This window comes from Cherax quadricarinatus, chromosome 36, assembly GCF_038502225.1.
Source record: "Cherax quadricarinatus isolate ZL_2023a chromosome 36, ASM3850222v1, whole genome shotgun sequence".
NCBI lineage: Eukaryota > Metazoa > Arthropoda > Malacostraca > Decapoda > Parastacidae > Cherax > Cherax quadricarinatus.
This window is the reverse complement of record NC_091327.1, coordinates 30,154,307-30,181,921: the sequence shown is the minus strand read 5'-3', so window position 1 is coordinate 30,181,921 and position 27,615 is coordinate 30,154,307. Positions and strand designations below refer to the sequence as shown.

At 40.3% G+C, this 27,615-nt stretch overlaps 1 non-coding gene across 1 annotated transcript; it reads right to left on the bottom strand.

Annotated features, from left to right (window-relative positions):
• Positions 1-233: 233 nt before the first annotated feature.
• On the bottom strand, positions 234-26,637 carry LOC128691454 (uncharacterized). The gene is made up of 2 exons (XR_011392826.1): positions 26,489-26,637; positions 234-550 (listed from the first exon to the last, which is right to left on the bottom strand). It is a non-coding gene; the product is annotated as an uncharacterized protein (transcript).
• Positions 26,638-27,615: the final 978 nt, after the last annotated feature.

Below are 27,615 nucleotides of genomic sequence, written 5' to 3'. Positions count from 1 at the left end.
AGCAACATTCATTATAGATAAAAATTATAATTTTACATTGTAATTTTTGCCTCTCTCTCAACTAGCTATACCTTTTGAATTTAGCATTTCTGTGAATAAAATATGACAATTACCACCTTACCACAGCTGGAAAAAGATTAAGCTCTGCACTTTTTTAAGGCAGGAAGAATCAGGAGCTGGTGTGGTACAGGTCTTTATAAAAATATTTAAGATGTACCAAGCTGAATCAACAACACTGTAATGGTTGCTTTGATTTTGCTCTGAACTCCTTTTATGCAATTAAAACTTTTTTTTTTTTTCTTTTTTTTTTAATCAGACTGAAGTACTGAGTCTATTTCATTTTATCTTGCAGGAATGAAATCTTTCATCAAATATTCTCAACAAATTGTGTGCTGGATGAAACATTCTCCTGACCAGGTAACTGGCCTAGAATAATTTTCTGATTTTTGTTGTATTCTTCCTCCACAGTTCTGCACTGCTTAGCTTGAAGCAGACAACGAGGTGTACTACTAACTGCATTATTCTGCACAGACATTAGTGGACGCCGCATCTGAAACAATGGTTATATTACAATAATAATAATAATAATAATAATAATAAGTGCTAAACCCAGCAGGGTCATACAGCACTGCAGGGAGGATGCATTATTATATTACAAATGAGGTGCTCAACTCATGAGGGTCATACAGTGCTCGAGAAATAAGAGGTAATCAGATTCAAGGAAGGAAAGGACAGCTCTAATTCCTTGGATCAAGAACCCTTCTCTTTCACAGACACCACCTTGAAGTGAAACGAAGGTACACAAGGATTATAAATACAGTGGACCCCCGCCTTATGATATTATTTCATTCCAGAAGTCTGTTCAGGTGCCGTTGCTGAACAAATTTGTTCCCATAAGGAATATTGTGAATTAGATTAGTCCGTTTCAGACCCCCAAAAATACACGTACAAAAGCACTTACAAAAATACACTTACATAATTGGTCGCATTGGGAGCTGATCGTAAGGCGGGGGTCCACTGTATATTCTATTCAGAACAAAAATATGCTCAGTTTTCACTAGGCACCAGATGTATTACTGAAAACCTTTCCTCCCTCTCTCCCTCACCACAAAACAAACCTGTGAACCCATCAGCATCAGCACATTACTCAATGATTGCCTGTCTGCCTCCCTGACAATCTGTCCTTACATCACTACACACCCAGGCATCCACTAACATTACTGCAATACATGACATGCCCAAGTGCCATCAACCAACCCTCCCTCATGACCTATTTCACAGCTCTTTGCCACCCTCCATTATACGTCTGAATGTCTTGAGCAATCATGCTTACTCCCATTTCTTAGCCCAAATAAATTACTATGAATCGTACAACACTACAATTACTAGTAGTGGTAAATCTCTTTTTCCTTTTAGGTCACCCTACCTTGGTGGGAGATAGCCGATGTGCTAAAAAATAAATCAAACCTAGCCAACAAAATCCCAACCCCTCATGCCCAAGTTAGAGATTTTTTCACTGATAATTACCCAAGCTCTCTATACATTTTGCACCACATCGGCCATCTCCCACAGAGGCAGGGTGACCCAAACAAGAAACACTTTCACCATCATTCACACATGATCACTGTCTTTGCAGAGGCACCTAGATATGACAGTTTAGATGTCACTCCAAACAACCAATATCCCAGACCTCTCCTTTAAAGTACAGGCACTGTACTTCCAACCTCTAGGACTCAAGTCTGGCAAACAGGTTTCCCTGAATCCCTTCACAAAATATTGCCCTGCTCACACTCCAACAGCTCATCAGGTCCCAAAAACCATTAGTCTCCATTCACTCCTATCAAACATGCTCACATATGCCTGCTGCACATCCAAGCCCCTCCCACACAAAACCTCTTTTACCTCATCCCTTCATCCTTTCCTAGGATGACCCCTACCCCTCCTCCCCTCCACTACAGATTTATATACCCTCCAAGTCAATCTATTTTGCTCCATCCTAACTAAATGACCAAATCACTTCAACAACCCCTCTTCAGCCCTCTGAATAATACTTTTAGCAACTCCACACCTCCTGATTTTCACACTACAAATTCTCTGCATAATATTTACACCACACATTGCCCTTAGACACGACATCTCCAATGCCTCCAGCATTCTCCTTGCTGCAATATTTACAACCCGTGCTTCACACCCATATAAGAGTGTTGGTACCACTATAATCTCATACATTCCCTTTTTTTGCCTCTATGGATAACTTTTATGTCTCCACAGATACCTCAATGCATCACTCACCTTTTTTCCTTCATCAATTCCATGGTTAACCTAGTCCATCATAAATCCATCCACTAACAAGTCTACTCCCAAATCCAGTGGTACCTTGACTTACGAGTGCCCCAACTAACGAGTTTTCTGAGTTACAAGCTGTTGCTTGAACAATTTTTTGCTTTGAGTTGCAAGCCAAAAATCCAAGCTACGAGCGAGCTTCATGGCGGCGTATATGAAGTCAAATCCAACTCTGTACCCAGAGGAATGTCAGGTATTTCGTCCCACCCCACATGCTCTTCCAAGACGTAACTGGAAGGATAATACTCCCACACTAATCCCAGATTGTAGTGAGGCACCTCGTCCCTCGTTTGGTTTTCTTATAAATCTGGGGAAGAGGTAACCTCCATTTCAACACTCGAGTTTTTCCAGAAACATTAACCCTTTCAGGGTTTAGAGGCCCTCTCCTAAACTCTCAGGGTCGAAAAATTTTCGGAAAAGAAAAATTATTTTTTCTTATGAAAAGATAGAGAATCTTTTCCCGATCATAATGACAAAAATCATAACTATTTTGCTAGAACTCCATTTTTTCTATTGAATGAGTACAATTTCAACTATCCAATAAAGTGGTCAGAAATTAGCAATTTTGCCAATTTCACACAAATTTCAAAAGATGCCAATTTCCAAATAGGGTCCAAAATAAGCAAGACAGACATTCCTGGCACTAAAATAACATTTTTCTCTGTTCATTAGGCACATCTCCAGGTCCCTTTTAAATTTCTTTTGCTTTCCACTTTGAATTTTTATTCTCACAAAAAATGTAAGATTTACTGTTATACAGACTACTGCATTAGTGTAGAAATGGTATAAATAATATCAGCACACTTGTGAAAAAATATTAGACTCACCAGTTGACATGTATTGGACACATGGCATGATTTGTTTACTTTTGAACTTTGGTAAAAAATCGAACATTTCTGCTACTTTGAGCTCAATCTCAAGGTACTTTTCACTGTGAAACCAATCAAAATCATCTCAATTTCTGTAACATGTCTTCCATTCTATAAAATAAGACCAGGAAAACTAGAATACAACCAAAAATACCATACGAAAATACAGTGCAAAGTCGCTGTTTTAACCCTTAAACTGTCCAAACGTAGATCTACGTTTGTGCGCGTAGCACTCCAACCTCAATTTTCTCCATAAGAAACAATGTAAAAAAAATTTGATCTACGTTCGGAGCGTTACGCGTGCAAACGTAGATCTACTTTTGGACAGTTTAAGGGTTAAATAAAAAACATGGTCAAAGTTATTTTTTCTCACTATGCACTGTGTGCTGCAGGATTTTTTTTATACTGTGCACACTAACCACATAGACCCATTCTTTCATATGTAGGCCTACCAGCTTTCTCTGGATAGATTTGAAGGCGCTAGAATTTATGCGTACTACTACGTCAATAACCCTGGTGCATAAGCCGTACTAGTACGTCGGAAACCCTGAAAGGGTTAAGGCCTCCGTGATATTTACCTGCCTCACAGAGGTTCCTTCAGTGGGTGTACTGATAGTGGTGGGTGGAGTAGTGAGTGTGGTGGGTGGAGAAGTGATGGTGGACTAGTGATAGTGGTGGGTGGAGTAGATATGGTGGTGGGTGGAGTAGTGAGGGTGGTGGGTGGAGTAGTGAGGATGGTGGGTGGAGTAGTGATAATGGTGGGTGGAGTAGTTATAATGGTGGGTGGAGTAGTGAAGGTGGTGGGTGAGTAGTGAAGGTGGTGGGTGGAGAAGTGATGGTGGTGGGTGGAGAAGTGATGGTGGTGGGTGGAGAAGTGATGGTGGTGGGTGGAGAAGTGATGGTAGTGGGTGGAGTAGTGAGGGTAGTGGGTGGAGAAGTGATTGTGGTGGGTGGAGTAGTGAAGGTGGTGGGTGTAGTAGTCATAAATGTGAGTAGAGTAGTGGTGGTGGTGGGTGGAGTAGTGATGGTGGTGTCTATCTTTTCCACCCTCCACCTCTGCCAGCATCTTCCATTAGCCCAAGTCATCTGATCTCCAAGGTAAATACACTATAAAAAAAGTTTACACTCTCTTTTATGTTTTATTATTTTTTATACAACATTTCTTATTTATAAATACATTTTTCTTATTTAGAAACTTGTAACAAAAAAATTGGGGTGGATTTTCGGGGGCTGGAACAGATTAATGGCATTTCAATTAATTTCAATGAGGAAAATTGATTCGATATACGAGCAAATTGAGTTACGAGCTTGGTCACGGAATAAATTAAACTCTTAAGTCAAGGTACCACTGTATCTGAACACATTCACATCTTCCATACTACCTCCCTCCAAGGTAATATCCAATTTTTCTTTACCTAACTGGGTTGATACCCTCATCACCTTACTCTTGTCTGTACAGTGGAACCTCTACTTACGAGTGCATCCATGTGCGAGTTTTTCCAGATATGAGCTGCTGCTCGGTCGATTTTTTGCTTCCAGACGCGAGCAAAATTTCCAGATGCGAGTGGGCCTCAAGCGAAGTTAATTGACACTGGTGAGAGGGCTCTTCATCTAGGGAATTGGATCTCAGTTGTTTGTTGGACTATCTTATTGAAACTTGGGCAATGTATGATGAAAAGATGTTTCTTAACGTACACCAAAAATGAAAGAAATCGGACCATAAATAACAGAGTTCACTTCTCAGCCATTAGCCTCCCCTTAGCAGTATATTTTTGTATGGCTTTTATGGTTGTATTCTTGTTTTATTTGGTCTCATGTGATAGAATGGAAGATATACTACAAAAATAAATATGATTTCAATTGGTTTCACGATGAAAAGTACCTTGAAATTGAGCTCAAAATAGCAGAAATGTTTGATTCTTTGGCAACATCAGTGGTAGACATCATGAGGTAGCAGTGGCAGACAACATGAAGCAGCAGTGGGAGACAACATGAAGCAACAGTGGCAGACATCATGAGGTAGCAGTGGCAGACAACATGAAGCAGCAGTGACAGACAACATGAAGCAGCAGTGGCAAACAACATGAAGCAGCAGTGGCAGACAACATGAAGCAGCAGTGGCAGACAACATGAGGTAGCAGTAGCAGACAACATGAAGCAGCAGTGGCAGACAACATGAAGCAGCAGTGGCAGACAACATGAAGCAGCAGTGAAAGTGTAGCATTAAGAGTGAAGCAATTAAGTGTAGCATTAAGAGTGCAGCATTTATAAGACACTCTGTCTGTCTTTTTTGGGTTATCCTAGGTTCTCTACACATGTAGTCAAGAGCAGGAATGGGTGCTGTGGTGGGCCTATAAACCCCAACAACAATGGCGGCTGTCACCACCACTAGCCACATACCTAATGACATGTATTTTATTCATTCTAGTGTATATATCGTGTTTCTATGTTATTAATATTGTTTATGTCATATTACATGAATTGTGATAGATAAATAAGCTGTACAGATACTAGGGAAATTATTAAAGTATTTTCTTGTGCCTGGGATTCCACTGGAACAAATTAATTCCATTTCAATTAACTTAAATGAGGAAAACTGACTCTGCAAACGAGCAAATCCAGTTGCGAGCAAGGTCATGGAACGGATTAAACTTGTAAGTAGAGGTTCCACTGCATTCACTTTCAACTTTCTTCCTTTACACACCCTCCCAAACTTGTCCACTAACCTTTGCAACTCCTGTTTAGAATCTCCCAAAAGCACAGTATCATCAGCACAAAGTAACTGCCAATAAAAAATTCACTAAATAACAAAGCAGGGAACAAAGCCAATATACCACAATTCATATGCAGTAGACCGTTATTTAGCACGGGAGTTACATTCCTGAAAATGCTGTGTTATGTAAAATCGTGCTACATGAACTGAAGAACTTATGGGAAAAATAGGGTTATGTTCCTGGGAGCCCCCCCAAAAAGCTAAACAACTTTTTTTAGACCAACAGATCTTACAAAAATAAAAGTGAACATGTCATTGTTGTGATATATTACTCCTTAAGACTACAAATACAATAGAAATAATAGTATTTCTTACCTTAAATTGTGGATAATGGTGTGTGTGAATGATTGTGGAGAGAGTGGATATGGATGGTGTGGCCCTACTTGGCTGAGGTGGATGGTTGTTGGTTGTCAACAGAAGTGGATGGTAGAGGTTCTGGTACTAAAGTCGATGGTTGTATTGGAGTGTGGATAAATTCTGTAATGGTTCTCTGGGCTGTTTTACCCTGCAATACATTATACAGCTGACGGTAAGGCATCATCAGCGGGTCTAGACCCCGTTTCAAAGCACTGCTTGTAGATTTGTCAGGGTCCTCTTCAATGAAAAAGTCTGCAACTTAACCAATAATAAGGAACTGCATACGTAACTGCTGCAATGTTAACTGTTTTTCTTCAGGTTCTTCATCATCATCATCATCTGTTATGTCCCTCCCTTGTATCTGTGCATCAAGCTCTGCTAACATTTCCTCTGGACTCCTGTCTTCATCATCTTCTAAGAGCTCATTCACATCATCTTCATTCATATCTTCAAAACCATCACCTGGTAATCTCCTTGCCAGTTGAACAATTTCCTGAACCTGACTCTCAAGCAAGGAGAAACCAGTGAAAGAATTAACCACAGAAGGCCATAACTTCCCCAGCCTGCATTTTATGTTGATTGGGGCACTTCATTCCATGCACTTCTAGCATAGCTGATAGCATGTGCAATGTTGAATTTATTCCAGAAGATTGGTACTGCCAAGTTGCACTGATGCAACTAGTTTTTTCATAACTTTTTTGTGTAGGTACACTTAAATGACTTAATAACTCCCAGACTCAGTGGTTGTATTAAAGATGTTGTATTTGGAGGTAAAAATACAACTTTTACATGTGGGGTCACATCCAGCAAAGCTTGTGTATGAGTACGGGAATTATCAAGAATGAAGAGAGCCTTGAATGCAAGGTTCTTGCTGTGCAGGTAAAACCTGACTTCAGGAATAAAGCGATGCTTAACCCTTTCAGGGTCAGCAGGCCCTCTCCTAAACTTGTTCTCGGGGTCGGAAATTTAACCCGTAAGCGGTCCAAGCAGATCTACGTTCACGTGTGTATTGCTACAAAAGTAGATCTACATTTTTTTTACATATTTTCAAATATAACAAAAAAAAAGTAGATCAAAGTTTTTTTTTACACATTTTCAAATGTAAAAAAACAAAAAGAAGATCTACTTTTTTTACATACTTTCAAATGTTGAAAAAACGTATATATACGTTTGGACCGTTTACGGGTTAAAAAAAAAAATCTTATGAAATGATAGAGAATCTTTTCCCAATCATGATGACACCAAAAGTATGAAATTTAATAGAAAACTTGCGGAATTATTCTCTCACGAAGTTAGCAGTCGGCGATTTCGCCCACTTTGAGCCCTATTTTCGGCCATTTCCTATGTACCAGTCGACAAAAATCATAACTACAGTGGACCCCCGCATAACGATTTTAATCCGTGCAAGAGGGCTCATTGTTATGCGAAATAATCGGTATGCGAATGAATTTTCCCCATAAGAAATAATGGAAATCAAATTAATCCGTGCAAGACACCCAAAAGTATGAAAAAAAAATTTTTACCACATGAAATATACATTTTCCTACACACAAAGAGAAGGATACATGCACAATAGTAGAGTAGTACATGCACAGTATATATTGTGCATGTACTAGTCTACTAAATGAAGAATAAATGACACTTACCTTTATTGAAGATGCAGCAATGACTGATGAGACACTGTGTCCTGGGAGTGCCTTTTCCTCCTGAGTACTGTAGGTCCTGTTTGGCATTTTCTTACAGAACAGGCCTTATCACACTGTGTATGCCACTACGATTCTTAAATCTCTCAAACCAACCTTTGCTGGCTTTAAATTCACCAATATGAGCACTAGTTCCAGGCATTTTTCCCTGTTCACCTGGGTGTTAGTCGACTTGTGTGGGTTGCATCCTGGGAGACAAGAGTAAGGACCCCAATGGAAATAAGTTAGACAGTCTTCGATGACACTGACTTTTTTGGGTTATCCTGGGTGGCAAATCCTCTGGGGTTAATTGTTTCTTGGTATTCTCAATAAGCCACACCAACAACGGTGCTACAGCAGCAGCAGCTGACAGTGCTACAGCAGCAGCAGCAGCAGCTGACAGTGCTACAGCAGCAGACGATGCTACAGCAGCAACTGACGATGTTACAGCAGCAGCAGACGATGCTACAGCAGCAGCAGACGATGCTACAGCAGCAGCAGACGATGCTACAGCAGCAACAGACGATGCTACAGCAGCAGCAGCAGCAGACGATGCTACAGCAGCAGCAGATGATGCTACAGCAGCAACAGACGATGCTACAGCAGCAACAGACGATGTTACAGCAGCAGCAGACGATGCTACAGCAGCAGCAGCAGCAGACGATGCTACAGCAGCAGCAGCAGCAGACGATGCTACAGCAGCAGCAGACGATGTTACAGCAGCAGCAGACGATGCTACAGCAGCAGCAGACGATGCTACAGCAGCAGCAGACGATGCTACAGCAGCAACAGAAGATGTTACAGCAGCAGCAGACGATGCTACAGCAGCAGCAGACAATGCTACAGCAGCAGCAGACGATGCTACAGCAGCAACAGACGATGTTACAGCAGCAGCAGACGATGCTACAGCAGCAGCAGACGATGCTACAGCAGCAGCAGCAGCTGACAGTGCAGCAGCAGCAGCAGCTGTACCACCAATAGTAGCGATGGTTGATTGGGGTTTATTATACAACCTGGCCAGCTCAGAGACACGCACTCCACTTTCATACTTATCAATGATCTTTTTCTTCATCTCTATTGTAATTCTCACCCTTATTGCTGTAGGGTTGGCACTAGAAGCTTTCTTGGGGCCCATGGTCACTTATTTTCCAGAAAAAGCACCGAAAACACTGTAATAATACGAAATATTCCGATTGTATGCTTGGATGTTACCGCGGAGGCTGGCTGGTAAACAATGCCACTGGCGGCACACATGAGGCTGGCTGAGGGCGCACATTGGACGCGTCTCGGACGAAAATCGGTGAGCGGGTTTTTAAGCGGTATGCGAGGCAAAATTTTTGCGATTAAAGCAAGCGGTATGCGGATTAATCGTTATGTGATGCCAACGGTATGCGGGGATCCACTGTATATCGCTAGAACTCCATTTTTTCTATCAAATAAGTACAAGAAACAACCCATTTACCGATTTCAACTATCCAATAAAGTGGTCAGAAATTCGCAATTTTGCCAATTTCACACAAATTTCAAAAGATGCCAATTTCCAAATAGAGTCCAGAATAAACAAGACAGACATTCCTGGCACTAAAATAATTTTTTCCTATTCATTAGTCACGTCCCCAGGCCTCTCTTACATTTCTTTAGCTTTCCAGTTTGAACTTTTATTCTCACAATAAATAGAAGATTTACTGTTATGCAGACTACTGCATTAGTGTAGAAATGGTATAAATAATATCAGCACACTTGTGAAAGAATATTAGACTCACCAGTTGACGTGTATTGGACGCATGGCATGATTTGTTTACTTTTGAACTTTGGCAAAAATCGAACATTTCTGCTACTTTCAGCTCAATTTCAAGGCACTTTTCATTGTGAAACCAATCAAAATCATCTAAATTTCTGTAATATGTCTTTCATTCTATAAAATGAGACCAGGAAAACTAGAATGCAACCATAAATAGCATACGAAAATACACTGCAAAGTTGCTGTTTTAAAGAAAAAACACGGAGATTTTTTTTCTCATTATGCACTGTGTGCTGCAGGAATTTTTTATACTGTACACACTGACCACATAGACCCATTCGCTAGATTTGAAGGTGCTAGAATTTATGTGCACTAGTATGGCACCAACCCTGGCGTGCAAGCCGTACTAGTACAGCACCAACCCCAGAAGGGTTAAACCAGTCAATAAATATTTCCTCTGTCATCCATGCTGACTGGTTTGACCTCCAAATTACTGGTAAGGTGTTTTTATCTACACCTTTCAAAGCACGAGGATTCTTAGAGCGGTAAATAACCATGAGCTTATGCTTGAAATCACCTGATGCATTACCGCAAAGGAGCAAGGTGAAGCGGTCCTTTGCTGCCTTGAAGCCCATTGCACTCTTCTCTTGCTGACTGATATAAGTTCATGTTGGCATTTTTTTCCAAAAAACACTTGTCTCGTCAGCATTAAACACTTGATGTGGCTCATAGCTACCCTCAGAAATAATTTTCCTGCAATTCAGCAGGAAAATTACTTCCTGCTGTATGATCAGCTGAAGCACTTTCACCAGAAAACTTATTATGTAACTTATTATGCAACTTAAAGCTGTGCTAAAGACACTTTTTCAGGCTTTCCTTCCTTATCACACACTGCTTTAAACAACTGTAAGGCCTTTTCCCTAATTAAGAGGAAATTAAGTGGTGCACCTTTCTTTGTCTTTTGTTCAATCCACTCAAGCAACAAGTTTTCCGTTTTATTTACTTGTTGGGACCTACATGTCATTCTTTTCATGAGATGACATCTTGAGTTATTCATTACACAAGCTCGTATATTTGCCTCGTTCTTTTTAATTGTATGAACCAACGCTTCATTAAGGCCATGGGCCATAGGCCCTCACTATATCCACCACGCGTGACCCACTCTTAAGCTTGTCTAATATCTCAATTTTCTTCGCAATTCCTAGACTTGAACGCTTAAACCTTTTCTTGTCACTTTCAGCAACACTTGTATGCTTACTGGGTGCCATTATTGTTGGCAGATTTAACAAATGGCAATGAAATTAAGAAAATACAGGTCTCCCTCAACATTCACGTTTTCAACTTTCGCGGGCTTCACACATTCGCGAATTCTCAGCCGCTAAATTCCCAGCTGCCAAATCATATATTGAGTTTCCCGCCACTCGCGCGTCCCTACTACCCTCCCTCTGACCCCCTGCAACTGGCAGCCAGCCCTCCCGCCCACCACTCACTCACTCAGTCAGTCTCCAGCCACTGTGCGAGTCGGTCTTTGCTGTTTGTGTGGTGGTGAAAGTATGGCCCTCAAGGGAGCAGTAACCGCTATTGATGAGCCAACCCCTAAGCGCTCAAAGAAAGTCATGAATCTTGAGCAGAAGGTGAAATTGCTAGACAAGTGTAGGACAAGTAATTTGAGCATTTCTGCCATTGGAAAATTATTCAATGTAAACGAAAGCACAGTGCACTCCATCAAGAAAAATGAGGTGAGATAAAGGCGGCACTAGCATCTACTGCTCCTCCCTCAGTCAAGCAAGTGTCACAAGTAAGAAACAGTGTAATGTCAAAGATGGAATCAGCATTATTTGTGTGGATTTCAGACCAAAATAGAAAAGGAAATCCCATAGACAGCAATTCGATTCGTGTAAAGGGAAAGACTTTGTATGATATGTTGGCTAGTCGTGAGCCTAGCACCAGTGCAGAACCTAGCTATCCTGACTTCCTAGCAAGTAAAGGATGGTTTGAAAAATTTAAGAGACGGTTCTCCCTGCACAGCCTGAAGATGAGTGGAGAATCAAGATCGGCAGATCATGTTTTGGCAGCTGCATTCCCTGGTGCTTTGAAAAAAATCATCGATGAGAAGGGATACACACCTGAGCAGGTGTGGAATATGGATGAAACAGCTCTGTATTGGAAGAAGATGCCTGCCAGGACCTTCATTGCCAAGGAGGAAAAAATTGCACCAGGGTTAAAGGCTGCAAAAGACTGATGCACATTAATGCTATGTGCTAATGCTGCTGGGCACATGATAAAGCCAGGCTTTATTTATAAATGTCCCAACCCCAGAGCACTGAAGGGACAATAAGAATCTCCTTCCAGTATTCTGGATGAACAATCCGAAAGCATGGACCACCAACATCATCTGTATGGACTGGTTTCACCACTGCTTCCTGACGGAGGTACGGGCATATCTACAAGAGAAGGGCCTCCCAAACAAAATCCTCCTGCTTCTTGATAATGCTCCAGGTCACCCACCATCATTGGAGGGAATGTGTGATGATGTTGTGTTCATGCCGCCAAACACAACCTCCCTGATACAACCTCTTGATCAGGGTGTGATAGCTACATTTAAAGCCTACTACACACGAAGGTCAATGCAAAGGCTCCACAACATGTTGGATGCAGATCCAGATACAAGTGTCACTCAATATTGGAAAGAATTCACCATCGCTGACTGCCTCTCAATAGTGCATGATAGCATGAAGGATTTGCAACCTCAGATGGTGAATGGTTTTTGGAGGGCTTTGTGGCCAGAGTGTGTGTGTGATTTTGTTGGATTTGCTCCTCAAGACGAGGTTAACAAAGCTGTGAGGAAGACTGTGGAGTTCGCAAGGCAAGTTGGTGGTGAAGGGTTTGAGGACATGAAGGAGGGTGAGGTGAGAGAACTGGTTGAAGAACATGCACTGGGCCTAAATGATGAAGAATTGTTGGAGATTGTGCAGGCAGAGAATGAGGTTGAAGAAGAGGAGAGTGTTGCTGAAGCCAATCAACCTCAAGCCCTCACCCTTGAAAAACTTGGGCAGGTGATGAGAATGACAGCGCAGCTCAAACAATTTATATACGACATAGACCCATCGATGTTGAGGGCTTTGAAGGTGATGAATGACCTTGATAAGACCATAATTCTCTACCAAACTCTGTTTGTAGATATGAAGAGGAAACGGTCTCAGTTGCCTATCACAATGTTCTTCACAAGGAAGCCTGCCACTACTACTGCCTCACCTGAGGCAGTGAAGACTTAAAATCCACACACTAGTCTCATCATGCCATGCAGTTACACTCCATATAATCATCTCCATTCAACTGTCATCAGTAACTGCATGTAATATCAATAGAGAAACAAAGAATTATAATTTAAATTTTTTTACTCATCACAAGTCATCAGAGTTCGTCTGCCTTACGAGTGGTGAGTGTTTTGTTTGTTCATTATTTATTAAACTACAGTATAAATAATGTCAACCCATTCATGACTGCTAATACTAATAATAATAATAATAATAATAATAATATAATAATAATAAATACGAGGGTTGAAGCAGTGGGTGGTAGAGGCATCGTCAGTCAGTATGGCTTTGTTTATGCTGGAGTGAGCATTATCCTCTGTGCTCTTCCAAACATTTCACAATAATTCATTGTGTTTGGTGCTTGTTGATTGACTGTGACTGCTACATAATTAACCATGGGCCCAAATAAATTTTGGTAAAGAAACTGAGAAGCACGAAAGAATTGAAGAAAGAAATTGTATAAAAATACAAAGGCAGTGGTGGAGGCAGTACAATATTTTACAATGTTCTCAGGTACGTATTTTATGACTGTTCATGAGAACATAAGAAAGGAGGAACACTTCAGTAGACCTGTTGGCCCATACTATTCAGGTCCTTCACAAATCCAACCCACTAACAGAATAAATGCTACCCAAGCAATAAGCTTTGAGCATTCTATTTACTCACATTCAAGTCCCACTCAAATCCAACCCCCTCTCACTTATGCATTTATCCAACCTAAATGTGAAGCTACCCAAGGTTTTAGCTTTGATAGGACCTTGGGTAGCTTTAAAGAGAGATTGAACAAATATATGAGTGGGAGGAGCATGTACGTATATACATGTATATACATAGATTATTTTATTTATTTAGAAATCTATACAGATATTGACGAATGTTTTAATAATTTTCTAAAAAAGACCCAATACCTTTATAACAAGCACTGCCCTAAAAAAACTAAACAGATGACAGCTAAGAGACTGAACAGTCCCTGGCTAACACCCAGCATTCTCAAATCCATAAATACAAAACACCGATATGAAAAACAGTACAGAATGGGTCACATAACCATAGACCAAACAAAACGTTACTCGTCAATCCTAACCAGCCTGATAAGAAGGGCAAAAAAATTGTATTATGAGAACAGATTATCCAACTTACGAGGTGATATAAAAAAGACCTGGAAGACCCTATCAGAAATTCTGGGAACAAAAAAGATATCACGACATAGCAAAATAAAATTAGCAAAATCAGATGAACCCCAACTCCCACCAACAGAAACAGCAAACAGACTCAATGATTTCTTCTCCACTATAGGTCAAAACCTTGCCAATAAAATCCCAAGCTCAGATACCCCACCAAATGACTACCTCACTGGCAACTACCCGAACACACTGTTCCTAGCTCCGACTAACCCATACGAAGTCTCCCTTATTATCAACGCACTGAAAAACAAGGCAGGAGATTTAAATACCTTACCACCCTTTATATACAAAAAAGCGTCACAAGTACTATCACCAATCATTGCAACACTAACAAATCCATTGAATCCTCCACCTTCCCTACAGTTCTCAAAATAGCAAGGGTCACCCCGATCCATAAAGGAGGAGACCAAACAGAGTTGAATAACTATAGGCCAATATCCAATTTACACCCTCTCTCAAAAATCTTCGAAAAATTAATTCATAAACGAATCTACTCCTACCTCATCTCTCAAAACATTCTCAACCCCTGCCAATTTGGATTCAGGCCTAATAAAAATACTAATGATGCTATTATACACATGCTAGAACATATATACACTGCAATAGAGAAAAAAGAAGTCCCACTGGGTATCTTCATTGACTTACGTAAAGCTTTTGATACAGTTGACCATGACTTGCTCCACGTAAAATTGTCACACTATGGTATTAGAGGGCACTCCCTCAACTACCTCAAGTCTTACCTCAGCAACAGAAGCCAATATGTGTACGCAAATGGGGCAAGCTCTTCCGCACAACCAATTACAGTTGGTGTCCCACAGGGAAGTGTCCTTGGCCCTCTTCTCTTTCTCCTATACATAAATGACCTACCAAATGCTTCGCAATTACTCACACCCACACTTTTTGCAGATGACACTACATACGTCTTCTCTCACCCGAGCCCAGTCACGCTAGCCAATACTGTAAACACAGAATTACAGAAAATATCTACCTGGATGAGGACTAACAAACTTACACTAAACATTGACAAAACCTACTTCATTCAGTTTGGTAACAGAGCTACAGATGTACCTCTTAACATAACAATAAACGGATCACCTATCACAAAGGTAACAGAGGGAAAATTCTTAGGAATCCACCTTGATAATAGACTCAAATTTCATACACATATACAACAAATTTCTAAGAAAATTTCCAAGACTGTAAGCATACTATCGAAGATACGGTACTATGTTCCACAGTCAGCCCTCCTGACCCTTTATCACTCTCTTATTTACCCCTATCTCACCTATGGAATTTGTGCATGGGGCTCAACAACAATTAACCATCTCAGACCACTAATTACCCAACAAAAGGCTGCAGTTAGAATGATAACAAATTCTCACTACAGGCAACACACTCCACCAATATTCAAAACACTCAACCTACTCACCATACAAAACATCCATACTTATTAATGCACCTATTACATACATAGAACACTTAACTCTGATATTAACCCTCCCCTCAAACATCTCCTTGCCAACCTCAACAGAACACATGACCATAACACAAGGCACAGATCACTCTTTGATGTTCCTCGTGTCCATCTCACGCTATGCAAAAACTCAATGCACATAAAAGGCCCTAAAATCTGGAATTCATTACCTGTAAATATAAAAGAAACACTACCTGTTTATAAATTCAAGTCTCTTCTCAAAGATCACTTACTCACTCAAAACCAAATAAATACTGAATAACTGAACCTTATAAATTGTATATCCTATATGTTACTCACAATTATATCACACAAATGTTAAACCTAGGACCCAATCTAACTTTATTATTTTTTTAAATACACTACCTAACAGAATACTCCATTCGACTGAATGTACAGCAATGCAAGCAACCATATGACCTGTCTTTGTAATACTCATTTGTGCTTTATAGTTATCTGTTTACAATAATGTTTTATCACTGATTTCATCATTGCTTAGTTAATCTTAAGTTAATTTTAAGCCAGCCCGTAATGCTATGCATATAAGTGGCTTTGGCATGCTGCTCTTACCTGTATTTTTTGTACCTCTGTATGTATGCTTAAATAAATAAATAAATAAATATTTCCCTGTAATATATTGGGGCACCAAACATTCGCGATTTTTCAACATTTGCGAGGCTCTTGATCCCCTAACCCTCGCAAATGTTGAGGGAGACCTGTACGTATGTATATAAACACATCTAGGTTCCCGAGTACCTTCGTCCAGCACACGTATGAACCGAACTGGAGGCTGGGAGCATGGTGGGTGTGGGTCGCAGGGGGGATGGCAGTAGGCTTCCCCCACTGACTCAATGGTATAACCCACCGTGGGCAACCACACACTCAAAAAATTTTCCCTTCCCACGAATCGTGTTAAATTGATCATATGATGTGTTACATAAAAATGTGTCGCAATTCTTCAATCATGTTATACTCAAATCGTGCCAAATAAACTCGTGCTAAGTGACGGTGTACTGTATGTACAGTGGTACCTTGACTTCTGAGTTTAATTCGTTCCATGACAGAACTCATAACTCAATTTGCTCATACATCAAATAAATTTTCCTCACTGAAATGAACTGAAGTACCATTAATCCGTTCCAGCCTCCCCCCAAAACCACCCCAATTTTTTTGTTACAGGTTTTTAAATAAGAAAAATGTATTTATAAATAAGAAATTATTTTTGTCTGTTTTGACAGGTCCCAGCAATGTTTTAGAAATGCTGGAGTACATATGAAACTCCTTGAAGCACTGTGTAAGATGAGTGTCACTCCACTGCCAGTGGAGTGACACTCGTGGAGCGACATTTAATGATCGTGCACTGCCTTGGCTTTATTTTTCAGTTACACATAAACATGCCTGTCTGTCTGTTTGTCTTCCTGTCTCTCTACTTGTCTCTGTCTCAGAAAGAGAGCCACTCATGAACCAACAAGTATTACACACGATGCAGAGTCAGTCACGTCTTGGTTCCTGAACAAGTGAAAATGTGTATTTCTTGCCAGTCATGCTTAATATGCCTTATATCTACATATTTGGATTTTTTGGCTTATCCTAGGTAATTTACACTATATATAACTGTATTTATGTGTACCTGTGAGACAGAGACACAGACAGACAGGAGGAGATAGAGACAGTCAAAGCAAATCAGCCAGCCAGGCAGCCAGCCTGCTGAACATGTATTACACATGTTCCAGAATTGTTTCTCTTTACTTAGGGCATACATTATAGAACATTCTGGCAGGATGACACAACCAGTGGTATCAAAACTGAAAGGATGTTACACACTGGTTATCATCAAGGTTTATGATATTTCTTCTTTCAAATGAATGGTGGCATATCTGAAATTCGCTCATAACTCGGATTTTGGGTCGCAATTCAAAGCAAAAAATCAACTGAGCGACGGCTCATAACTCGGAAAACTCATAAGTTGGGGCACTCTTAAGTCAAGGTACCACTGTATAATAAAGTTACTCACGTGTTAGTACCTACCACTGCAGCAATATTCAAAAAATCTATAGAAATCAAAACTTTCCCAGACATAAGCTAACAAGGGTTATGCTAATCCATAAAAAGGGAAACCTTTACCAGAACTCAGTAACTACAGACCAATTTTTAAGCTGACATTTAGCCTAGGAAAGGTTGGAGGGAGAGGGTAAAGGAGGTTTTGTGTGCGAGGGGCTTGGACTTCCAGCAGGCATGCATGAGCGTGTTTGATAGGAGTGAATGGAGACAAATGGTTTTTAATACTTGACGTGCTGTTTGAGTGTGAGCAAAGTAACATTTATGAAGGGGTTCAGGGAAACCGGCAGGCCGGACTTGAGTCCTGGAGATGGAAAGTACAGTGCCTGCACTCTGAAGGAGGGGTGTTAATGCTGCAGTTTAAAAACTGTAGTGTAAAGCACCCTTCTGGCAAGACAGTGATGGAGTGAATGATGGTGGAAGTTTTTCTTTTTCGGGCCACCCTGCCTTGGTGGGAATCGGCCAGTGTGATAATAAAAAAATAATTTAGCCTTTAAACTATGGCATACCCCCCCCAAAAAAAAAATCCTGTGTGTGTGGGAATATTTTGAAAATAAATATTTTTCTTATAGAATGAAATAGTGCATTTTTATTAATCGAATGAGACTAAACTGAGTGGAATCTCATAAAAACTAAAAACAGTGGGGTAAATGCAGCAGCTATATCTACTTTTACATGTGGAAAAAGGACACTTTTGTGTACAGCTCAAGACATTTATTAAAGGAATAATAAATGTCATGAACTGTACACAAGTGTCTTTGTCAATATCACCATACAATTTACAACCTTATGTTTCACAGTTTACCGATAACAAATTATGATTATTTTTTCAGTTTTTTAATTGCTTTTGATGTTTAACACTATGTACACTAGTTGTTTGTGATATTAAATATGTTTCAAATGTTTTAGTACATCAAACATGGGGAAATGCCTAACTCAACACTGCTCCACTTAGAATATATGCACAGCATATATAGGCAAAATAATTGTTTTTTATTCTGTTTACTACTTTGGCCTTGTAATACTATGTACAAGGAATACTTAGAATATTAGAGGTATTTCAATGTGTAATATTCCTCAAAACATGAAAATAGCCACATTGTCTGACTATATTGGAAAATCCTAGGTTAATTATTTGTGTCAGTGGATGGGCATATGAAAGACAAGGTGAACCACAGAAATGATGAAAAGCAAAAGGCGAGTGGTGCACTGAGGTATCTGTGGAGACAAAGAACATTATCCACAGAGGAAAATGAGGGAACTGTATGAGAGTATAGTGGTACCAACACATATGGGTGTAAAGCCTGGGTTAGGAATGCTGTAGTGAGGAGGAGGTTGGAGGCAGTGGAGATGTCATGTCTGAGGGCAATGTGTGGTGTAAATATTATGCAGAGAATTCGTAGTTTGGAGATTAGGAGGAGGATGAGGTGCAAAGTTACTAAAAGTATTTGCCAGAGGGCTGAGAAGTTGCTCAGGTGGCTTGGTCATTTAGAGAGGATGGAGCAAAATAGGATAACTTGGAGGGAGTATAACTATGTAGCAGAGGGAAGGCAAGGTAAGGGTTGTCCTAGAAAAGGATGGAGAGAAGGTGTAAAGGAGGTTTTGTGTGAAAGGGGCTTTGACATCCAGTAGGCATGTGTGAACACGTTAGATAGGGGTGTAAGCAAATAGTTTTTGGGACCTAACGAGCTGTTGGAGTGTGAGCAAGGTAACATTTTGTGAAGGGATTCAGGGAAACTGATCAGCAGGACTTGAGTCCTGGAGGTGGGAAGTACAGTGTCTGCACTCTAAAGGAGGGGTGGGATATTTGCTATTTGGAGGGACACTCAAACTATTGTATTTGTGCACTTCTGGCAAGACAGTGATAGTGTGAATGATGGTGCAAGTGATTCTTTTTCAGGTCACCCTACCTCGGTGGTAGATGGCCAGCGTGTTGAAAAAATCGATTAAGTAGGTTTGAGAGAATATCCTGGGCTAAACAAACATTGTGTCCATAACACCTGCACGTCTTCCAGACTACGAAAACAGACTACTTGAACCCTTTCAGTGTCGGTCCTGTAATACTACGCCAAAATTCTAGCTCCTTCAAATCTGGTGGAAGAAAGCTGGTAGGCCTACATATGAAAGAATGGGTCTGCATGGTCAGTGTGTGTAGCATAAAAAAAATCCTGCAGCACGCAATGCACGAGAAAAAAAAAAAACTCCGACCGTGTTTCTGGTTTAAAACAGTGACATTGCGGTGTATTTTTGTGTGGTATTTACGGTTGTATTCTTGTTTTCTTGGTCTCATTTGATAGAATGAAAGATATATTACAGAAATGGAGATGATTTTGATTGGTTTCACGATGAAAAGTACCTTGAAATTGAGCTCAAAATAGCAGAAATGTTCGATTTTTGCCGATGTTCAAGAGTACTGCACAAATGACATCACTGCCCAATATGTGTCCAACTGACCAGTCTAATACACAGTCACAAATGGATTGACATTATTTATACAATTATAATACTACAGTAGTCTGCATAACACTAAACCTTCTATTTTTTGAGAATAAAAATTCAAAATGGAAAGCAAGAGTAATATAAGAGGGGCCTGGAGATGTGTTTAATTAACAGAGAAAATGTTATTTTAGTGGCAGGAATGTCTGCCTTGTTAATTCTGGACCCTATTTTGAAATTACCATATTTTGAAATTTGTGTGAAATTGGCCAAATTGCCAATTTCTGACCACTTTATTGGGTAGTTGAAATCAGTAAATGGGTGGTTTCTCGTACTCAATCGATAGAACAAATGGAGTTCTAGTGAAATAGCTATGATTTAAGTCAACTGGAGCAATGGAATTGGCCAAAAATAGGGCTCAAACTGGGTGAAATCGTCAATGCGTAAATATTGCAGAGATCACTAACTTCGCAAGAGCGTAATTTCCTAAGTTTTCCATTAAATTTCGTACTTTTGGTGTCATTACCATCGAGAAAAGATTCTCAATCATTTCTTAAGAAAAAATAATTTTTTTTTTATTTTTCGATACAGAGAGAGAGTTAACCCTTAAACTGTCCAAACACAGATCTACGTTTGATGCGTAGAGCTTCGAACGTAGATCTACATTTTATTTTTCATTCCTTCAAATTTGTCACATTAGGCTTGAGTCGCTTAGACATGAAAGAATGGGTCTGTGCACTCAGTGTGCGCAGTATTAAAAAAATCTGGGAGCACTTATTACCTTGTGGGAGCACCAGTTCAATTGAGTGCCAGTTAGAGCAAATAGTGTGGCAAACACCAATGATTCACAGATGCCATGTCACATTAACACTCACCTTTCAAGAGGAAAGTAAAAATAGGTTAGATAAATACACGAGTGAGTGTGGGTGAGTGTGAGGTAGACCCGATTAGCTTGTGCTACTAGGTCCAATGTCATGCTCCTTCCTTCAGTGGATGTGACCTGACTAGCTGAGTCACTGGTCTAATCTGGGGAGGGGGGGGGGGGGTTGACATGGACCTGCCTTGCATGGGCCAGTAAGCCTGCTGCAGTGTTCCTTCTTTCTTAAGTTCTTATGTATTTGGCAGCCTGGCCAGCTGGCTTGCTTTCGCTATCTATGGCTGTCTCTCTGTCTTAAGTACACATAAGACACATAAGTACAGTTATTATACATAGTGTAAATTACCTAGAATAACCCAAAAATTCCAGGCAAAGATAGACAGACAGATAGGTAGACAGACAGAGACAGGCAAACATGTTTGTATCAGTGAAAACAAATAAAGCCAGGGTTCCCTGAGTGCCCATTTATCAAATGTCACTGAGCTGTCAACAGATGTCATAACACCATTCTTCAAGGAGTTTCATATTATACTCCAGGCAGACAGAAAGACAGATAAGCAGAGACAGACAGGCAGACAAATACAGATACACAGAGACAGACAGACAGACATGTTTGTGTGTAACAGTGATAACAAATACAGCGAGAGTTAGCTAAATACATGAGTGAGTGTGGGTGGGTGTGAGTTGGACCTGACTAGCTTGAGCTACTAGGTCTGCTGTCGTGCTCCTTCCTTCAGTGGATGTGACCTGACTAAGTGGGTCATTGGTCTTAGCCGGGAAGGGGGCGGGACATGGACTTGCCTTGCATGGGCCAGTAGGCCTGCTGCAGTGTTCCTACTTTCTTATGTTCTTATATATTCGGCAGGCTGGCTGGCTGGCTGGCTCTGGCTGTCTATATTTCTATATCTGTCTATATCTCTGTCTATCTGTGTCTCTCACATGTACACATAATTGCAGTTATTAGACATAGTGTAAATTACCTAGAATAACCCAAAAATTCCAGGCATAGATAGATAGACAGACAGACAGACAAACATGTTTGTGTGTATCAATGTAAACAAATAAACCAGGGTTTCCCAGTACCCATTTATCAAATGTTACTGAGCTGTCAACAGCTGTCAGAACACCATTCTTCAAGGAGGTTCACATATACTCAAGATACAGAAAAAAAGATAAGCAGAGCTAGACAGATAAGCAGAGATAGACAGACAAGACATGTCTGTGTGTAAATGATAACAAATACAGCTGAGCGTTAGCTGAAGCAGTGGGCATTTATCAAATGTCACTGGGCTGTCAACAGTATAGGGATGCATTTCATAACACCATGCTTCAAGGTATACTCCAGCATGTCTAAAACACTGCTGGGACCTATAAATACAGTGGTCCCTCGTTTATCGTTGTTAATCAGTTCCTGGAAGTGCGACGATTATTGAAATAGACGATTTTCGAATCAATTTTCCCCATAAGAAATAATGTAAATACAATTAATCCGTTCCTGACACCCAGAAGTATTAAAACAAAAAATTCCTTTACATGAAATATAGATGTAGTACATAAACAATAAAATGGGACATGATGAATGAAACATTAACCTTTACTGGCGATTCTTCTTATTGTATGGAAGACTGAAGGAGGAGAGAGATTGGATTAGTTACTGTTCGGAAGGGTAATCCCCTTCCATCAACACCTCAGGTACCAAGTCCTTTTCTGGGGTTACTTCTCTTCTCTGTTTCTTAATGCCACTAGGACCAGCTTGAGAGTCACTGGAGTCCTGTCTCGAAAAAAAATTGTCCAGAGAGCTCTGTTTCTGGTGTCTCTTCAAAACTTCCCTAAAATGGGCCAAGACTCTGTCACTGTACAAGTTGCCGATATAGCTTGCAACATCCTTCTCACGGTGATCTTTCTCCATAAATCTTTCCATCCTACCCCACATTTCAAAAATCTCCTTAATTTCTGAAAAAGGCACCTTCTTGCATCTCTCTTCCTCCTCCTCTGCAGCAAGATTCTGAGCTGCGATCTGTTGCTGTTCCTGCTGAAGCTCTTGCAGCTCCTCAGAGGTTAGCTCTTCATTGTGGTCCTCCACCAACTCTTCCACATCCTCCAAACTCACATCCAACCCCATGGAACTCCCCAATGCCACAGAAGATTTCACAACTGACATAGGCTCATCAGGGTCAGCCACAAACCCTTCAAAATCCCTCTTGTGGACACAATCTGGCCACAATTTTCTCCAACAACAAAAGCTTCCTTGATTTCCCTTTTCTTTGTCACGATGGAATATATGGTTGTATGGGGTTTGTTATACATCCTGGCCAGTTCGGCCACACGTATGCCACTTACATATTGTTCAACGATGTTTTTCTTAAATTCAATCGTATTTCTCACCTTCTTTACCAAAGGCTTGGCACTAGGAGCTTTCTTTGGAGCCATGGTAGCTTATTTAGCACTTGCAAGCACTAAAATGAATGGAATATTATGAAATATTTTGTATGAACAAGCGAGGGGACCGTCGCTCACTGGTAAACAATGGCACACTGGCTGGGAAGGGAGGCCGAGGTGGCTCAGAGCCCTGAGTACGCGAACAGGACGAACGATGATTAACGAGTCAACCAACCATTTGCGAGCCAATGTTTGGACAAAAATAACACGACAATTTCCGAAAAGGACGACTATCGAGCCCGACGATTATCGAGGGACCACTGTACTTTATATTTCTAGATATTAGTAAATAACCCAGGCAGGTGTAAATGTTCACTTGTCAATGTCATTGTGACTATTTGAGTACTATTCCTGTACCTAATACTAGTGCCAGAACAAAGATTGGCTATGAAATCACAAGAACTATTATAAATTGCAATTATCATAATAAAAAATATACATGTTAAAATAAAAACGAGAAAAAAGGGTATATCGGCAACACTTCTTCAGGTGGCAGGAATCGAAATTGCTGTCAGGTGAGCATCCAGAGCCAATTTTGCAGGCTTATATCTCAGTAAGTACTGACCCTAAAAATTTTTTTTAATCCTATAACATGTAGAAAAATGTGCTGACAGCCCAGTGACACTTGATAAATGGAGCAGTAACTTCAAGAACCCTCGCTTTATTTGTTTTCACTGTTACACACAAACATGTCTATGTGTCTAGCTCTGCTTATGTCTGTTTAGCTCTGCTTATCTGTCTACCTGTGTGTGTCTGTCTCCGTCTCCTTTCTCTGTCTCAGTGAGCGGCTGTAAAACTGTTGGTTTACAAGCTACTCCCTGATTCCTAAGCAAGTAAAAATACATATTGTGTCATGATTATTAATGACTTGTATCTACAAGCACAGTATACACTTTGCCTTGAATTTTTTGGTTATCCTAGGTAATTTACACTATGTATAATAACTGTACTTATGTGTACATGTGAGAGACAGATATATATAGATATACAGACAGGCAAAGATATAAACAGAGATACTGACAGATAGACAGAGAGACAGCCAGAGACAGCCAAAGCCAGCCAGCCTGCCGAATGCATAAGAACATGAGAAAGAAGGAACACTGCAGCAGGCCTACTGGCCCATGCAAGGCAGGTCCATGTCACCCCCTGGCTAAGACCAATGACCCACCTAGTCAGGTCACATCCACTGAAGGAAGGAGCATGGCATCAGACCTAGTAGCACAAGCTAGTCAGGTCCAACTCGCACCCACCCACACCCACTCATGTATTTATCTAACCTATTTTTACTTTCCTCTTAAAACGGGAGTGTTAATGCGACATGACATCAGTGAATCCCTGGTTTTTGCCACAGTATTTGCTCTAGCTGTCGCTCAATTGAACTAGTGCTTCCACAAGGTACTAAGTGGTCCCAGATTTTTTTAATACTGCACACACTGAGTGTTAAGATCCATTCTCTCGTGTCTAGGCAACTCAGGTTTATCGCCCCAATTTTGAAGGAGTGAAAAATAAAATGTTGATCTATGTTTGGAGTGCTATGCGAGCAAACGTATATCTACGTTTGGGGTCTCAACGCTGAAAGGGTTAAAACATATATTTACGACAAAAGCCTATGATGTTACAATTATTCAGTACTGGAAGTATATTTGTGGTGATACATGCTTACATGATGGTAGGATTGCTGGTGTCTTTCTTCTGTCTCATTAACATGCAAAATTTCAGGTAGGTCTTTCTACTTCTACTTATATTAAGGTCACACTACACATGCATGTACAAGCATATATATATACAGACCCTTCTGTTCTTTTCTGTTTTTCTTACTAGTTCTTGTTCTTGTTTATTTCCACTTATCTCCATGGGAAAGTGGAACAGAATTCTTCCTCCATAAGCCATTTGTGTCATAAGAGTCAACTAAAATGGTAGGAGCATGGGGCTAGTAACCCCTTCTCCTGTATATATTACTAAATGTAAAAGAAGACATTTTCGTTTTTCTTTTTGGGTCACCCCGCCTCAGTGGGATACGGCCGGTGCGTTGAAAGAAAAGAATATACAAGCAAACTTTTTCTCCCTCCTTACCTCCCAACCTTACTAGCTCTACTGATTTTTTCCTATCTTGGGCCTTTAGCAATGCCTTCTGCTATCTACTACATACAACTATTTGACAATAGAGGAGCAAGACATTCACATTCATGGAGGAGGCAGTTAGCAGCATTTTACTGATGGCAATGGCTGATGTATTCACTGCCATACCCTTTAACACCACCAAACCCTGCTTCTATCTTCACAGTACTTTCATGGATTTTTCCATAATTGTAGGGTCTACATAATTATATATAAAAATGGACACCACAATCAAAGCAATCTTCCTGTAACAAAAAATTTATAGGCACATGCAGAGAAACAAGCATAAAGCAAATGCTCAATGCCATATTCCATCCCACTAACAGAATATTTGCCCAACTCAATTTTCAGTGCTACCCATTCAATAAGCTTTGATAATTCTCTTTACTCTTGTGCAAGTCCCACTCACATCCAACCCCTCTCACCCATAAGAACATAAGAAAGGAGGAACACTGCAATAGGTCTGTTGGCCCACACTAGGCAGGCCTTCACAAATCCAACCCACTAACAGAATAAACTCTACCCAAGCAATAGAATTGTCAAAGCTTATTGCTTGGGTAGAGTTTATTCTGTTAGTGGGTCAGATTTTTGAAGGACCTGCCTAGTATGGGCCAACAGGTCTGCTGCAGTGTTCCTCCTTTCTTATGCTCTTATGACACAACTGGCAGTGTTGGAGTTATGTAGAGATGACTGACGATCCACACTCCATGAAAAAACTTCAGTTTTTGGAACTTTTCGAATTTCAGAATTTCAGATAAAGGGATGGGGACTGTATCAATTTTATTTTACCACTTTTAACTGCCCCTTCAACCCAACGTACCTTGTCTGTAGATTCATCATTTGAGAAAAGCTTCTTTACATAGGACTTGTCCTCCTCATCCATGCTCTTATTATTTTCCTTTTTCTCAGTGACTTTTCTGCCCTCATCACTGTTGGTTTTCTCTATGGCTTCTGTCTCATCAACGGCTGAAAAATTTTTGGACATGTTACTAAAATAAACGAATATCATTACTCTTAACAGACATAACCTTTCACTCGAATGCAGGCAGTGTACAGTACTTCCCAACCACCAAGACACACATTTGAATTAGCTTTTTTCCTTCAATACCTCCAGATATATTACCATGTTAACTAATAACACAAAATCCCATGGATCACTCATCTCTAATCAGTCTGATCAAATATCCTTGTGCCATCTTTTTTTAAGCCTCCCTCCCAACCTGTCTTTAGATACTTATATCACCTTTCCACCAAGTCACCCACTTTATACACCTATTTTTTTTTCTTTCTATTGCTCATTGCTTTATAAATTTCACACCACACACTACTGCCTAATAATTCAAGCAGACCTGCAGTTTGGAGAGTAATCTTTAGCCCATGTTTTGGTCTGACCTGGTTCATCATAAAATGAGATTTGTTTGGATTTTTAGCCCAGACAGTTAGCCACCCAGGATAACCTAAAAACTCAATTTGTCATCGAGGGCTATCTGTCTTATTTCCATAGGGGTCCTTCAATCTTGTCCCTTGGATGTAACCCATATCAGTCAGCTAATGCCCAGGTACCTACTTACTGCCAGGTGAACAGGGACAGCAGGAATAAGGAAACATACCCAGTGTTTCCACCTATATCGGGAACTGAACCATGGACACTCAGTGTGAGGTAAGTGCGTTGCCAAACAAGCCATGCGATTATGCAGCACCATTATCAGGGAACAAGTCTTGATTTAATAATGATCCAGATCAACCAAAATGTTATCTAAAATTTTTCTCTCCATGAACTCTCTCATGAACTGTTCCAACAATAATATTGCAACTTTTACTCTTCAATGTTTTACCATTTCTTATTCTTTACATATCCACACCACACACTAAACTCAGACATCACATTCAACCAACTTCCTCTTTGCTGATCCTTGTACAAGTATCAGTACCACTAAACTCTTAATT